This window comes from Balaenoptera physalus, assembly GCF_965194825.1.
Source record: "Balaenoptera physalus genome assembly, chromosome: 10".
Taxonomy (NCBI): domain Eukaryota; kingdom Metazoa; phylum Chordata; class Mammalia; order Artiodactyla; family Balaenopteridae; genus Balaenoptera; species Balaenoptera physalus.
In genome coordinates this window covers 28,086,239-28,102,495 of record NC_138889.1, presented here as the reverse complement: position 1 = coordinate 28,102,495, position 16,257 = coordinate 28,086,239, and positions in this window count along the sequence as shown.

Sequence of the window (16,257 nt, the reverse complement as noted above, 5' to 3'; positions counted from 1 at the left end):
TCTAAAAGATAGATCTGCCAATACCTTATTTCCTTATTCTTTGTTAATATAAATACCCAATCACTTTGTTTCACTTTGTTACATTATATACTCTGAAAAGTTTTGGAGGAAGGAATTGATTTAATTTTTTCAATTCAGTCTTACTCACACTTGCTTGACAAACCTATATTCAGCTGATGGACTGTATTTTGTGAAAGGCCAATCGGAGAAATGCTGAGATGGAGCTTAGGATATTTCTTGTTGGGACAGGCATGTGATTATTTTTCTTATAATTCTTTACTGTTTGTCCTAACAGTTGTTACCTTGCAGGATTCAGTTTTTGGTTTTTTTTACATCTTTATTGGAGTATAATTGCTTTACAGTGTTGTGTTAGTTTCTGCTGTATAACAAAGTGAATCAGCTATATGTATACATATATCCCGAGGTTTCAGTTTTAAGCCTTCTGTTTTTACTTGAGTCATTGGGCCTGTTAGAAAGCTCAACAGTTCTGGGGGTCTTCATCTCTTATGTAGTTTCCAGGAGCTCCTGGCACTTACCACTATTTCCTCTTGATTCTTTTCCTCCGACTTCAAACTTCTTACGATTATGAGCTGATTGTTTTCTCAGCCTCTAGTGTCAAAACCAGGTACCTCGCTCATCTTCATTGTCTCAGTTACAAGGTGCAATATTTCCCATGTTTATATGTGTCAAAATATGTCAGGAATTGATACATAGCATATGCTTAATAAAAATTTTATTTCCATTTTTTCTTTTTTCAAAGGTATCCAAACACTGGCAAACTTCTTAAATTGAAAGGAGAGTCATCTAATTTATTCAGCTCATTCAACCATCAATATTGAATATTTGTCTTTTTTCTTACACATATTTCTTGTATTTCAATCGTGACATTCTAGAGCACAGTGAACACATTTATAACTTATTACTGCATTACTACCTTGGCTATTCCTTGACCAAAATTTACTTCATACAACTGACAGCCTAATTAACCTCCTGGAGTTTTTTTTTAACGTATGCATACAAACAATAAACACCAATTGCATCGCTAATAACTGAATTTTTACATCTCTATGCACCCATGTATCCAACACCAGGTCAAGATATTATAAAATATTTCTAACACCCTACAGTGTTGCCTGTTACTTCTTTCTGTTCCCTACTCCCCCAGGGCAACACCTAAACTGACCTCTATCACCATATATGACATACATGGAAACAAACAGTGTGTATTCTTTGGTATCTGGCATTTGGGCACATATCATTATATCAGTAGTTTATTCTTTTATTGTGTTTCCCTGATTTTTTAAACCTAGACATTCATATAGTGTCAAAGAACCACTGATTTCTTAATATTATTATGCTGACCTCCATCTTCAGGGGCTTTCTACATTCTTCCATGTGTCTTTCCACTCACTTTCTCTTCCGTCTAATTATGTTTTATTTAACCCACCTCAGCCAGCCTTTCCCCCATATTCCCCAACACGTAGCACTCTTGTGTTCAGCCAGTTTTGTTCCCTATTCCATAAGCCCTCTGTGCCATTCCTGACACTGTGCCTGTTCCCTGCCCGGAAGGCCTGTTCCCTACCCTCTGCTCTCCTTCCTATATACTTGTTCAAGACTCAGTTTTAATGCTACCTGTTCTAAGCAGTCTTCTCAGAAGAAGCCAGTGCTTTTTGGAATCCCTCTTTAATGAAATCCCATAGCAAGTGTAATCTGTCCTCCCTGATCTGGTAATTAATTATCCATTGTTCCTATCATATAGTGTTTGTTTTTCTTATGTGCTGTTATTGTTTATTTAAGCTGATTATAGTGACTTGAACCAGGAACTCCATCATTTTCCTCCTCATTCTAGTGCAAGTTTCTGTGATATGGAGTTAAACTCCTTTTCCCTCACTTCCCATTCACCCTCAGCACTTGTTAAACATAAAGTACAAGTGAAACTTATTGGTTAACAGGTTTTTGTGGTCCTTGATTCTGGCCCCTAGAGCTAAGCTGCACTTCTGTCGTGCTAATTTGACTGATTCCTTATTGTCACATAATTCAGGAATTAACTAAATCATTACAAATTTACATACATATAAGATATTATTTAAAAAACCAGTGGCTGTCACAAGTTGAGGCCCAGAGGAGAGTGTTGTATGAGGCCTAGTTCGGTGCGGCTCACACTGAACGCTCGAGCCTTCCGATATTCCATTGTAAGTAAGAAAGAGGTATGCAAATATATGCTTAATATTTAACAGTGTTGATAAAAAAGAGAAGAGAGAACGGGACGACAGGTACTTTGAGGGCTTTTTGGAATTCATGAACAATTATGATTGGATGGGGAAAAAGAAAAACCGAGGGCTAACCTCCCACAAATGAGCTCAGGAAGGAGAGATGGGCTCATCTGGTATGCAGGTAGAGAGGTTTGACCTACAGAAACTTAGAAAACCTCAACAATCTGAGCAGTGTTGGCAAGAGGCAAACTAAAGGGCTAACGAAAGTCTGCAAAAGTCTCACACAAAGAACTTTGGCATGGTGTTCATCATCTAGCTAATCCTAACATGCAGACATTTATGAGAGTAAAGTCAGGTCTTTGCCAGAGTGGGTTCCTTATTTGGGCAACTGGGTCAAATGAAGAAAGGCAAATGTAGGCTGTCAGAGTAAATAAGGAGAGGAAAAACAAAAAGAACGAGACATACTATTCATCAGTGATTTCCCACCAATATTCTTAGCCACCCCCTTATCTCCATCTTACTGGTAACACAGGAACTAGACTGAACAATCAGGTAAAAGGTCTCTACAGAAACTGAGGTAATATAGAAAATAAAATAATGAAACATAAAATTGTAAATTTTCTTCCTAGGGGTAGTTGAGATGATAGTTCAGTAATAACATAAGATCAGGTGAAGTCTGAAGAAATTTTAGAAAACCTGGATGAAGTAAGAAAACATCTGTTCGCTGGCATCAGAATGTTAGAGAGACACCAAGACATGTGGGCCAAGTTCTGGAGAGAAGGGAAACACAAACGCAAGCTAGATATTTGGTGCAGCTTTTCTCCTTGAGGCATTTGCTGATTCAAATCTTACAGCCTAGGAGCTGAAAAGCCAAGGAGATCAAAAGACTCTAACTACAGAAGCCAAATGGCAAGAGCTCAAGCTAAAGGCAACAACTAATGGAATGACAAGCTAAGTGTATCTTTAGTCTCACAGGGCTGCAGGAACCATTACATTTAAAGCCTAACAAATACAAGGGTAGTTGGGAATAGGGAGAATCCAAACGTTCACATGGTAATCCCAAAGGGCAACACCCGTAGAGGAAGGACAAGACAGAAATAGACCAACCTTCACACAGACTGAAAGACAGCTTTGAAAGAGCTCAAACTGAGAATGGACTAAGGTTACCAGTCCCTATAGTAACTGTCTGCCATGGGCAAAAGGAAATCTTTTCAAGAGAAAGATACCAACATCCAGAATGTGGAGGTATCTTTATAGTTTCCTAAAATAAGTTAAACCCAATTTTAATATAAAAAATAATTTGACATACCAGGAAAAAGACGAAATGATCAAAAGCTCAAAAAAAAAAAAAAAGAAAGAAAGAAAAACGACTATATAAATAGACACAGGAGGACAAGAGTTAGCAGGCCTTGGTTAAAAAACAACAACAAAACAACTATGATTAAACAAAGAAAATATACACATGGCAAATAAGCGTATGAAAAGATGCTACACATTCCATGTCATCAGTGAATTTTAAATTAGAACAATAATGAGATACCGCTACACACCTATTCAAATGGCTAAAACCCCAAAACTGAAATACCGAAGTTGGTGATGATGCAGAACAATTGGAATTCTCATTTGTAGCTAGCGGGATACTTGGCACTTTCTTACAAAACTAAACGTACTTTTACCATACAGTGATCTAGTAATCATGCTCTCTGGTATTTACCCATAGGAACTGAAAAGTTATGTCCGCATAAAAACCTGCACATGGATGTTTATAACAGTTTCTTGCATAATTACCAAAACTTGAAATCAACCAAGATGTTTTTCAATAGGTGAATGGATAAACAAACTATGGTATATCCGTACAAAGGAATAGCCATTCAGCAATAAAAAGAAAAGGCTATGAAACCATGAAAAGACATGGAAGAAGCTTAAATGCATATTGTTAAGTGAAAAAAAGCCAATCTGCAAAGGCTACATGCATATTATATGATTACAACTATTTGAAATTTAGGAAAAGGCAAAGTGTGGAGACAATCAAAAGATCAGTTGTTGCCAGAGGTTGTGGGGAGGGAGAAAAGGATGGGTGAAGCCCGGAATTTTAATGGCAGAGAAATTCCTGTGTATGGTTCTGTAATGGTGGATACGGGTTATTGCATATTTGTCAAAAATCATATAATGTACAAAACAAAGAGAGAAGTCTAAAGTAAAGCATGGACATTAGTTAGTAATAATGTATCAATATTGGTTCATTAACTATAACAAATATATTATGCTAATGTAAGATGTTAGTAATAGGGGAAACTGGGTAGAGAGGTAAGGAGGTATGAGAACTCTCTCTTTTCTGTTTAATTTTTCTGTAAACCAGAAACTGCTCCAATATAGTCTATAAATTTAAAAAACAAATCTAGACCTGCATACAAAACTTGCACATAAATCCAACCATAGCAGCATTATTCTTAAGAGCCCCAAATTGGAACTAACCCAAATGGCCATTTACTGTGAATGGATAAATGAAACACAGTAATATCCACACCATAGAATTTTTTTTTAAAAAGAAATCTTAAGTTATTTATTTTTTTAATTATTTATTTATGGCTGTGTTGGGTCTTTGTTTCTGTGCGAGGGCTTTCTCTAGTTGTGGCAAGCGGGGGCCACTCTTCATCGTGGTGTGCGGGCCTCTCACTATCCTGGCGTCTCTTGTTGCGGAGCACAGGCTCTGGACGCGCAGGCTCAGTAGTTGTGGCTCACGGGCCTAGTTGCTCCGTGGCATGTGGGATCCTCCCAGACCAGGGCTCGAACCCGTGTCCCCTGCATTGGCAGGCAGACTCCCAACCACTGCGCCACCAGGGAAGCCCCACACCATAGAATATTATTCAGCCATAAAAAGAAATCAAGTACTGATACAGGCTACAACATGGATGAACCTTGAAAACATGCTAAGTAATTGTATGATTCCATTTGTATGCAATGTCCAGACTAGGCAAATCTGTAGAGACAAAGTATATTAGTGGCTGCCTAAGGTTTGGAGAAGTGGGGGAGTGAGTGACTTATAAGAGATTCTTTTTCTTTGGGGGGGTGGATGAAAGTTTTGCAGTTGATTGTGGTGGTAGATGCATAACACATTAAATTGTACACTTTAAATAATATGGAAAGTAAATTATATCTCAATGAAACTATTATTTAAAATTATGATTAATGTATTCAAAAAGAACAGCATACATAATTAAAGCAAAAATTATCTGTGAAATGCAGCCAAAGGAAAATTCTAGAATTAGAAAAGCTGAAATTAAGCACGCAGAAGATCAGTTTAACAGTACCTTAGTCAAACAAAAGAAAGTATTACAAATGTCAATTAAAAAATAACTACACTAAAATTTCGAGGGAAAAACATGGAAAACAGAGAAATAAGTACATAAGACATACGGAGTATATGTAAAACACTGTGTCTAGCCAGGACCAAGTCACACAGCCTAGGGAGGAGACACACCGCCTACCTGAATCACAAGGACTTCTCCAAAGGAAAAATGAGGTTCTGATGCCAGAAGTGGAAGGAATGAATTGCAAAGAAAATGAACAATGGTACACTATAATCTAGATATACATCCGTAAATACATAGGTTCCCTGGTGTTGTGATCTGGTACAAACAATAAAAAAAGATGAGACTCATAGTAGAGGCTGCTAGCTTCTGCTGAGGAAAATGTCCAGGGAAGAAGAGTTGATTTATTTAGTTATTTTTTTTAGAGTCCACGTATAAGTGACATCATGCACTATTTGTCTTTGTCTTATTTTACTTAGCATAGTGTCCTCCAGTTTTATCCATGTTGTCTTAAATGATAGGATTTTCTTCTTTTTTAAGGTTGAATAATATTCCATTGCATATATATACCATATTTCCCTTATCCAATAATCTACTATGGACACTTAGATTGTTTCCATACCTTGTCTCTTGTGAATAATGCTACAATGAACATGGGAGTACAGATATCTCTTCAAATAATGATGATGTTTCCTTTGGATATATACTCAGAAGTGGGAGGGAGGAAGAGCTTATGACACAAATTAACCATGTGTAAAAGATGTTGTAGGAGTGAAAAAGTCTGAACACCTAAGAAGAAAGGGGGAGCACGGAGTATTTGGAAAGGACATTGTTCAAGGTCATACATAGTTTAAAATTAGGACATTTCAGTGAGCCCGTATGCATGAAGGCTTGCTTATATTTCGGGATTTGAATACAGTGCAAAGAAGTGTTGCTAAATTTTCGATCAACATCAAAAAAAAAAGGGTGGAAAGTTTTTTTTCTTTTATTATGAAACTGCAGGAAAGGCAAGCCTTATAAGCAGCATGAGGCCCAGTAGAATTTTCCCTGATGATAGTGGTAATTTAGGAGAAGAAGAAGGATCCAAGGCCATAGAACAATTTTGAAAGCAAAATAAGACTGCTGAGTCTTCACCCAGTGTATGAGATTAAGTTTTAATGGCATATGATGAAGTGGCCATGACACAGCCGGCAGAGCTCGATGAGATGTTGAAAATGGCTCTTGAAGCTACAGGAATTGGACAGTAGACATAGAAAAAGAACAAGGTAAAGCCAAAAGAGTGGAAGGACAAAATTAATCAAGAGAAAAGTCAAAAATAGAGAAGAACAAACAGTAAACTTGACAAATAAAACCAAAACGTTGTCCTTTAGAAAGATCAGTAAAATAAGCAATATTTGGCAAGTATGATAGAGATGGGACTAGCTATAAAACAGAGAGAATTTTTTTTTTAATTACAAAAGAATACTATGCTAGCTTTATACCAACACATTTGAAAATCTGGACAAAATGGCTGATAATTGATAAGTTATATGCAGCCAATATTTACTCCTATTTTGAGTAGAGAATACAAAAGTAGCTTTATGAAAATAGAAAATATAATCAAAGATATACACCTTAGAAAGACATCAGTCATTTTCCAATGTATTAAAAAGCTAGAAGAGTCCTAATACAAAAAGCAGATATGGAAAATTTATCCAAAAAGTAACTAGAAGTACATTTCTTTCAAGATCTTAAGTTCTACCCCATATTAGCAAAAAGATTCCAGCAAGATATTTTTAAAAAGTCATTATGATCAGGAGGGATTTATCACCATAAAGCAGATTTTTTAAAGTAGGGGAAAGTTGGAACGAGGAAAGAAATGTCCGTATCGAATATCAAAACACACTCCAAATCTCAGTAGTTTAAAAAAATCTAATAAGCTATAACAGTACACCAGTATATTATTAAAGCAGACTACGAACCCATGTATATGTGAGAAATAAAATATAGGGTACATAAAGTACAGGCTGTCCTCACTGTGGAGCTATAAAAATGATCATCCAACCTGAACTGTGCAAAGTTGATCTTAATGACTGATGGGGAAAGTATTATTGTTCTATGACCTTAAAATCTTTCTGACAAAAACACTAGAAACTTTCTTGTTGGTTGTAAAGTTATAGATAGACTTAAAAAATTCGTAAACCTTCTATTTAGTTAATAGAGTGCAACCTAAAACATTAGAAATATTGAGAATTAACATGTTTTATTCAATTGTAAAAAACTTATGAGACTTCTAGTTTTGAGTCCAGCATGGAAGGAGCTTGTAAGTTGCCACTCTGTCCTAACAGGTAAATATCTGAACACACTGAAAAATCAACAGTTCTTCTTAGATTCATTAGAGAAGTGAAGTCATAGGAAAAATCACCATGCCCAAAATAGGAGAGGCAAATAGCAGTACAGAGAATAACCACTTACCGGAACAGAAACCCAAGAGCAGATATCTCTGTGGAAAGCAGTAGTGAGGTAGGAAAACCTGAATTGTATTTGACGGATTGCTGGAGGCTTGTGTGGAAAAGTCTGTGAGGTAAAAACTCCAGGGAAACCCCTATCCTTTTGCGAGTTTTGTCTCTTGAGCTCTACCAGGTTGTGACTACCAGGTGAAGGTCAAAGGAAAATCCCCTTGGAATTCTGGCAGGGGGAGGGTGAAAGGAGCAATTTTGAAATACACCAGAGCATTCTGCTGTTCTTCATAAGGCCTGCCCTCAGGAGAAACTGTTTTACCAGAAGCCTAACCTATGGGGATTTCTCAGAGCCTAACTGACCTGGGGGAAGGGAAATATCCTACCCTGACCCCTGCCGGCCATTGTGTTTCACCTAAGGTGATGGAAAATACTGAGAGGCACTTGTGACATTCATAGCTGAGGAGCACATGCTCATTACCAGACTGAGACCTAATCATAAGACTGCAATTCTTCTATAAAACCACATCACTAAAGGACTATATACTGCAGTGAATTTCACCAGTATATCGTGTCCGGATTTTCAAGGAAGAGAAAAGTGAATCATATAAAATGCTTGATTAAAACCAGAAATGGCAGAAAAAGAGTGGAATATAAAAAAGGAACAAAGAACAATGGCAATAAATATGAAACAGTAACAAATATGGTAGATATTAAGTCAATGAGATCAATAATCATTTTAAATACCAATGGTATAAATACACCAATTAAAAGAGAGAGATTGTCACAGAGAATCGATAAATAAGATCCAAATATAAGAAATCTACTTTAAGTATGAAGGCACATATAGCTGAAAAGTAAAGGGTTGGAGAAAGCTACATCATGCTAACACTAATTAAAAGAAAGTTTGAGAAGCTGTATCAATTTCAGGCCAAGCAGAGTTAAGAGCAGAGACAAAGCACAAAGAGGGCATTATCATTCCATAATGATAAAGGGGTCAATTCTCCAAGAAGACATAACAATTCTTAATGTTTATGTACCTAACACCGAAGCATCAAAATTCGTGACACAACAGCTGATAGAACTGCAAGGAGAAAGAGATAAATCCACTATCATAGTTGGAGATTTCTACACCCCTCTATCATAACTGGACAAATCCATCAGGCAGAAAATCAGTACAGACAAAGCTGAATTCAACAACACCATCGACCAAATGGATATAATAAACATCTACAGACTACTTCATCCAACAACAACAGAATACACATTGTCTCAAGCTCACATGAAGTACACACCAAGACAGACCACATTCTGGGCCATAAAACACACTCTAATAAATTTGAAACATCAGAAATCATGTAAAATCTGTTCTCAGACTGCAGTGAGGTCAAACTGGAAATCAATAACAAAAACAAAGCTGGAAAATTCCCAAATACTTGAAGATTAAACGGTTCAATTCTAAGCAATACATGGATCCTGCTGTCTGTATGTGGACTGAATAACATGCACAGTGGCCAAGAACCTACAGACTTTGAAAGAAGGGACCTGATTGTTCACTGATCATGATACACATCTGTTATATCCCGGGTGATTTGTGGAGTTAAGAACTAGCTGTGAAGTTTGTACTTTATGCCCTTCCTCACAATTAATATGGCAGTAACTGAAATTTGATTGTTTTGTTGGGGTCCTGGGATTATTTCACTAAATCATGGTAACTGAAATTCATGCATGGGCAAACTGTTCAGAGCGAGGACTGCATGTGTAGCATACATTTGGTAATATTCCATTGCAAGAAACAAATACCTAGAAGAATGTAAAATAGGATGAGAAATCATACTCTTGTTATGAGGAAGTCTGTCCCTAAACAGAACATGAAACTGAGATATCATAAGGAAAAAGGAGAGTTGATTTGACTTCATAAAAATTAAAGAATTCTGCACAGCAAAAGGCAACCCAAACATAAAAATAACTGACAAACTGGGAAACGTAATATAAACATTTGACCATGGATTTGCCCAACAATTCCTTTTCTTCACAATAGTGTGAGGAGGGGAAATCTCAGTGAGTCACACCTCATGAATCAATAGATGAGAGGTTAGACTAAAGTTCTCATATGGTAGGATTTAATTTTATGGAATGCAAAGTACTTTCCAACAGAAAATGTGGAGTATTACCAGTCTTATCCAGATCCTTGGCAATGCAAGTAGAGAAACCTTGAGTAACTGGGATAGATGAATCTCTTTTCTGTTCTATAAGAGAAGGAGAACAATTAACAGAATGTCTATTTCTCCAGGGCAGAAATCCAATATTGTCTCTGTACCACTGAGCTTTGCAAAACATCGAAACGCACAGTCTTTAGCAAATCACTCTTAAACAATCAAGAGGGAAAGAAATGGAAAGGCTACTGAACTTGCCAATTACATTTGTAGCCCTGACTGTTGAAAATAGCGGTGATGGGAAATATGTGATGCCACGTATGTGAAACTTAAAGAGTACAGAGATTCCAATGGAGTAGAGTAGGGAAGAATGTCTCTGATAACGCACCCAAGTTGAATTATTTATAGTCTCAACTGGGAAATGTTGATTAAGAAATGAGAGGATACAGGCAAGAGCAGCTCCTGAAATTGTGCCTAAATACCTCCAATATTCCTAAGGAATCCCGCGGACAACTGTGTCAGAGCAGAGCTGACAAATGGAGTATAGTAAGCACAGAGATCATGCCCTTGTCAGCCAGCATACGGAGAGCATTACTGATCCTCAGCAAATCATTACTGATCCTCAGGAAAATGTACTGTGACTGGGTCTAAAACCTGACTGGAATTTTCCATAGGTGTGTGATATTGGAGATGGCTTTGCAACTGCACTTGCCAAATCACCTTTGCAAAACACAGTAGGTCAAAGCCAGAGGATCAAAGGCTGCTCTGCTCTTTCTCAAATAGAAAAGGATTTTAGAAGTGCCCACTTCTGTCCCACAAAGGATGGGGCTAACAGATTATGAATGAGTGATTAGTACAATACCTGTGATCCTTCGGCTAATTTCCATCTTGAAGCTGGGATATAAAGACTCAGGTGTTGGGTGATGAGCCACAAGCCCTCTGAACAGGTGCTTAATCAGGACTGGATAGGATGAATTCAGGCCTGGGCAACTGACATCTGGTACCAGCGCTTTTTCTGGCAGGCTGCCTTTAGACATGCCCCTGACAGCATTGCATCTGTAGCTTTTCGTTGTTGTTGTCTGGCTGTTTAAATACATAAAATGGTGGTAACACTATTTGGTGGCATATTTTATTTTAAAAAACCTTCCATTACTCCATGCACATCAAACAGTAAATGCTTTCTCTTAGTAAACCTGCATAACAGTTTTCTGAACTCTTCTGCTCTGGGCAAGATTCACAAATACACCAGGAAAATAAAGTGAAAGATGAGACAGTACATAGTGTTGTATTCAATTGGGTCTTGATACCTAAGTGTGACTCTTAACCAAGGATTCTGCAGTAGTTAAGGACACACATTAAAGTTGTTTAGAGTGTGTCTGAAAGTCTCACTGGCAGAATTTAAATCTCTACTCTGGAAGTTGTAGACCCGAGACAAATTACTTCTCTAAACTTCATTTCCTGCATCTGAGAAAGATAATAGTATCTACTTTGTAGTAGACTGAATAATACCATTGCCCCCAAATGTCCACATTCTAATCCCAAGAACCTGTGAATGTCACCTTAAATGGCAGAAGGGATTTTGCCAATGGGATGAAAGTAAGGGTGTTGAGATGGGGAGATTCTCCTGGACTACCTGGATGGGCCCAAATGTAACAACTGGTGTTCTCGTAAGGGAGAGGCAGAGGGAGTTTTTACTCCAAAGAGAATGTGATGATGAAGTTGGGATTGGATTGATGTGGCCAGAAGTCAAGGAATGCTGGCAAGGAAACAGATTCCCCCTTAGAGCATCTAGAAGGAGGATGGGTGGCCCTGTCAACTCCTGGTTTCAGCCCAGGGAAACTGGTTTTGGACCTCTGTCTTCCGGAACCATAAGACAATAAGTGTGTTTTGTTTGAAGCAAGCACATTTGTAGTAATTTGTTACAGCAACCATAGGGAACTAATGCATACCTCATAGGAACTATTTCTCCAATTAAAATGCATGACTGGAAACACACTTAGTGGCATGTCTGACACACGGTAGGTATGCTACCGTAGGTCGTTCTTGGAAACTGAAGCCTTGGTTTTGAGGGATCATCAAAGCCAGTACAATGGTTGCCATGTTTCTCCTTGTTCATTCTGGTGACAAACCTGTAGAGAGAGCTCCATCCTTTCCCACAGGATTCCCACCCCTAGTACTTAGAGGGAGGAGGTTATGTCTCACTTAAGGCACCTTATTCTTTTCCTTTCTACTTTTTTGTTCATTAACCTTCATCTAACTGGCCTTTCTAAATTTTAAAGAAAACAAATCCATTTCTCAATGGATTCAGATACTACCTCAAGTTAATATTCCAAACAAGTTCTTGTTCTTCCGGGTCTCATCACCAGAAATTTCTGAGTCTAAATCTATGTACTTTCTAGGGTCACTCATTTTTTCATTTCTCCCTTCTCCTTTTAGTTCAGAGTCTTGTCAATTTAGTCCCTTCCCTAAACACAACTTATAATAAGGTGACACAGCAAAGTGACAAAACTCTAGACAGTCTGGCTTTAATCCTGGGTTTTTGCCACCTACTTACTACGTGAGATTAGACAAGCTATTCAACCTTTCTGGGCCTCAGTTTCCTCCCAAAAAGGTGAATATTACGAATAATACCTACCTATAGGGTTGCCATTATGAGGATTAAGTGAGTTAATATTTGCTAAGCACTTAGAATAGTACTTGTTATAGTCTAAGCACTACAGTTGTGCTTGTTAATAATAAATGCAATTCTAAGCGTATAAGTTACTCAACTTTCTGTCATATGTTTGAGATATTTATTTGGTGAAATCAATAAAATCGTGTTTCAAGGGAAACAGAAAAGTATTTTTGAGCGATTGTCCACGTGGCTAGCTTAGATATTTCGCCACAGTCAGTGTTTCCAAGTTTCTATACAACAGCCTGAGCGAGTCCTGTAGCAAACTAGAAATTGCTGGAGCTCGTGTTTTGAACCCTTTATCTCAATGTCCCCCCCAACCCCAACCAATAACCATATCTTTAGACATAAACTTTCATTTGTCCTCTGTCTTGTGAAAACCTACTTCTAAGAAACTCTCTGATCTCCAACTTACCGTGAATTTAAGACAAAAGTACTATTTACCTCAGAGAGACAACTTTTCAAGAGTGGTTTTGTTTGGTTTGGTTTTTCTGTCTCTTCCAGCCCCTCAGCCTTGGACAAATCCAGGAGATGCGTATTATAGCTCTAACACTTAGCACCTGTGGGATTTTCTGAGCCTCGGTTTTCCTACTGGGGAGGGGCATCTGAAAACCATCTGGATTTCAACCAGTACTCCAGGTAATTCTGAGGCAGGTAGTCCTTATTCCATATTGAGCCAAATACTGGTCTAGGCCATCAGAGAGATCTCACCAAGGGCCTCATGTATCTTGTAAGATTAAAAATTTTGTATGGCACTACTTCAGGCTAAAACTCTGGTTAGTAATAAGCAGGGTATTTTCCCTGCATGTGTCTCTCAATAATTAGAGAAAGTTCCTTTCCTGGGACTGCTGAGAGGACCATGCCCAGGTCTGTCTCAGGTAAAGTATGAACTGCTGGTCAGGCAGCCTCACTATATCACATCAACCTGGATTCATGGCAGTGACTGGCTCAGGGAGGGCCTGGGCAGTCTCATAACAGTAAAGGGCTGATTCTAGATCTCTAAAAAGAAAATATTTAGGACAAGAAAGACATGCATCCGTGAGTCTGAAATTCTCAAATCTTCCCCAAGCCACCTTCTAATTCTTGAGAGACGTATGCAGGGAAAATACCCTGCTTATTACTAATCAGAGTTTTCTCCTGAAGTGCCTTACCACATTTTTCATCTTACAAGATACGTGAGGTCCCCCTTGGTGAGATCTCACTGATGGCCTAGACCAGTATTTGGCTCATTATGGAATAAGGACTACCTGCCTCATAATAACCTGGAGTGCCGGGTGAAATCCAGATGGTTAGCTCTCCCACAAAGCAGGGAAATTAGGATGATGGGGCCAGAATTATGCATTTACCATAATTAGTAATTAGTCATTATTTCTGGCCTAGCCTGAAAGCAAGTTGGTCCCCTTTCTTTTAAGATCTTATCCTTACTTTGGTCTTAGAGCTTCCAAACTGAGTAGGGGAGGGACAAGCATTCTGGCAAAGGATGGGACCCAGTCAAGGAAACAATATTGAATTTGAAAAATTTAAAAATAATTTATTATGGGCAAATAGTGCAGGGAGAAAAAAAGAAGAAGGTGGGTCAAATTTTAGGAAAAGTAATGAAATCTCGTGAAAAGATAATAGTTGAAGTAAAAAGCAAACTAAAATATAGCATGAGTTTAAATAATTGATAGTAAAGACAGAAGTAGGGGCGTCATACCTAGAGAGAAGAAAATACAGTTCTACCATACTCTTGTCCCCAGGACTGAGAGAAACTTAAATAGTTAATATAACTTCTTGGTTTTCAACCCTTAGTGTCAACCTGTAGATAAAACACAGGACCCTTTGCTGTGATTGCATAAGAAAATGTAAATGTGATCAGCACAGACAAACGAAACAAACATGGTATTGACAGAAGGTGAGCTGTTCAAGGGGAGAGGAAAGACAGAGAGCTGTGGGGACACAAATAGTCTCAGGCAGAAAGAAGATGATGAGATTAGGGGGAAAGTTGATGCCATAAGAAAGTTGATAGTATAGCTATATATTAGAGCTAATATTTCTTGAGAGCTTCTGTGTGTTGGATACTAAAGCCTGCAAATACCCTATTATTATTTGCATCATCATGAGCAACTCCGTGCAATGGGTATCATCCATTTCCTTGGTTTTCAAGTGAGGAAACAGAAGCCCAGGAAGGTTATATAAATTACTCAGGATTGCAGAGCTAATTAACCGAGGAAGAAAGCTTCCAAGCCAGGTGGTCCATGTCCAGATCCAGTGCTTTTAGCTACTATGCTACCACTTCTCCCATCAATAAAGCTAGCAAAACTCCATGAAGTTACAAAAGAGAAGCAGCATGAGTAATGACATGAATATGATGTATTGGAAAAGAAGAGTGATGAGTAGTAGTGGGGGTAGGAGTTTATCTTCCTCCTTCATGTTAGGGTGTTAAAATGGATCTAAAATGGATATAGCAGGATAAACATAATGTTTAGAATTATGGGGGTGACACTGAAGTAGCGAAAACCTGTCTCTGTAGAGGAGAACTGGGGTTAGATGGGTTGAATTTCAGTATTATTTGAGTTGCTATCATGTTCATGTATTATTTTCATAAAAAAACACTTTTATTTATTTAGAAATAGCTTCAATGGTATAAATGCATCAAAACATGAAATTCAAAATTATCTTTAAATCTCTCATACATTTGTTAAATGCTTCCCTTATCAGGATCGTTCTTTTCAGCTTTGAAGGCCATTTTTTTTTAATTAATTTATTTATGGTTGTGTTGAGTCTTTCGTTTCTGTGCGAGGGCTTTCTCTAGTTGCGGCAAATGGGGGCCTCTCTTCATCGCGGTGCGCGGGCCTCTCATTATCGCAGCCTCTCTTGTTGCAGAGCACAGGCTCCAGACGCACAGGCTCCGTAATTGTGGCTCACGGGCCCAGTTGCTCCGTGGCATGTGGGACCTTCCCAGACCAGGGCTCGAACCCGTGTCCCCTGCATTGGCAGGCAGATTCTCAACCACTGCGCCACCAGGGAAGCCTGAAGGCCATTTTTTAAAAATAAAAAGCCAAGTATTAATTTTTAAAATTAAAAATTCTCCCTGGTAACGTTGCCAGGCACCACAGAGAGAAGGTGTGGAACTATTAGAAGCAAACTGGATATCAACCCTTCTTCTGGGAGGCAGTTCTGACTACAAGGGCAGGATATTCTCTGAAGCCAGGTAGCATGAGTTTTTTGTTTTTTGTTTTTTGTTTTAACATCTTTATTGGAGTATAATTGCTTTACAATGGTGTGTTAGTTTCTGCTTTATAACAAAGTGAATCCGCTATACATATACACATATCCCCATATCCCCTCCCTCTTGCGTCTCTCTCCCACCCTCCCTATCCCACCCCTCTAGGTGGTCAGAAAGCCCTGAGCTGATCTCCCTGTGCTATTCGGCTGCTTCCCACTAGCTATCTATTTTACATTTGGTAGTGTATATATGTCCATGCT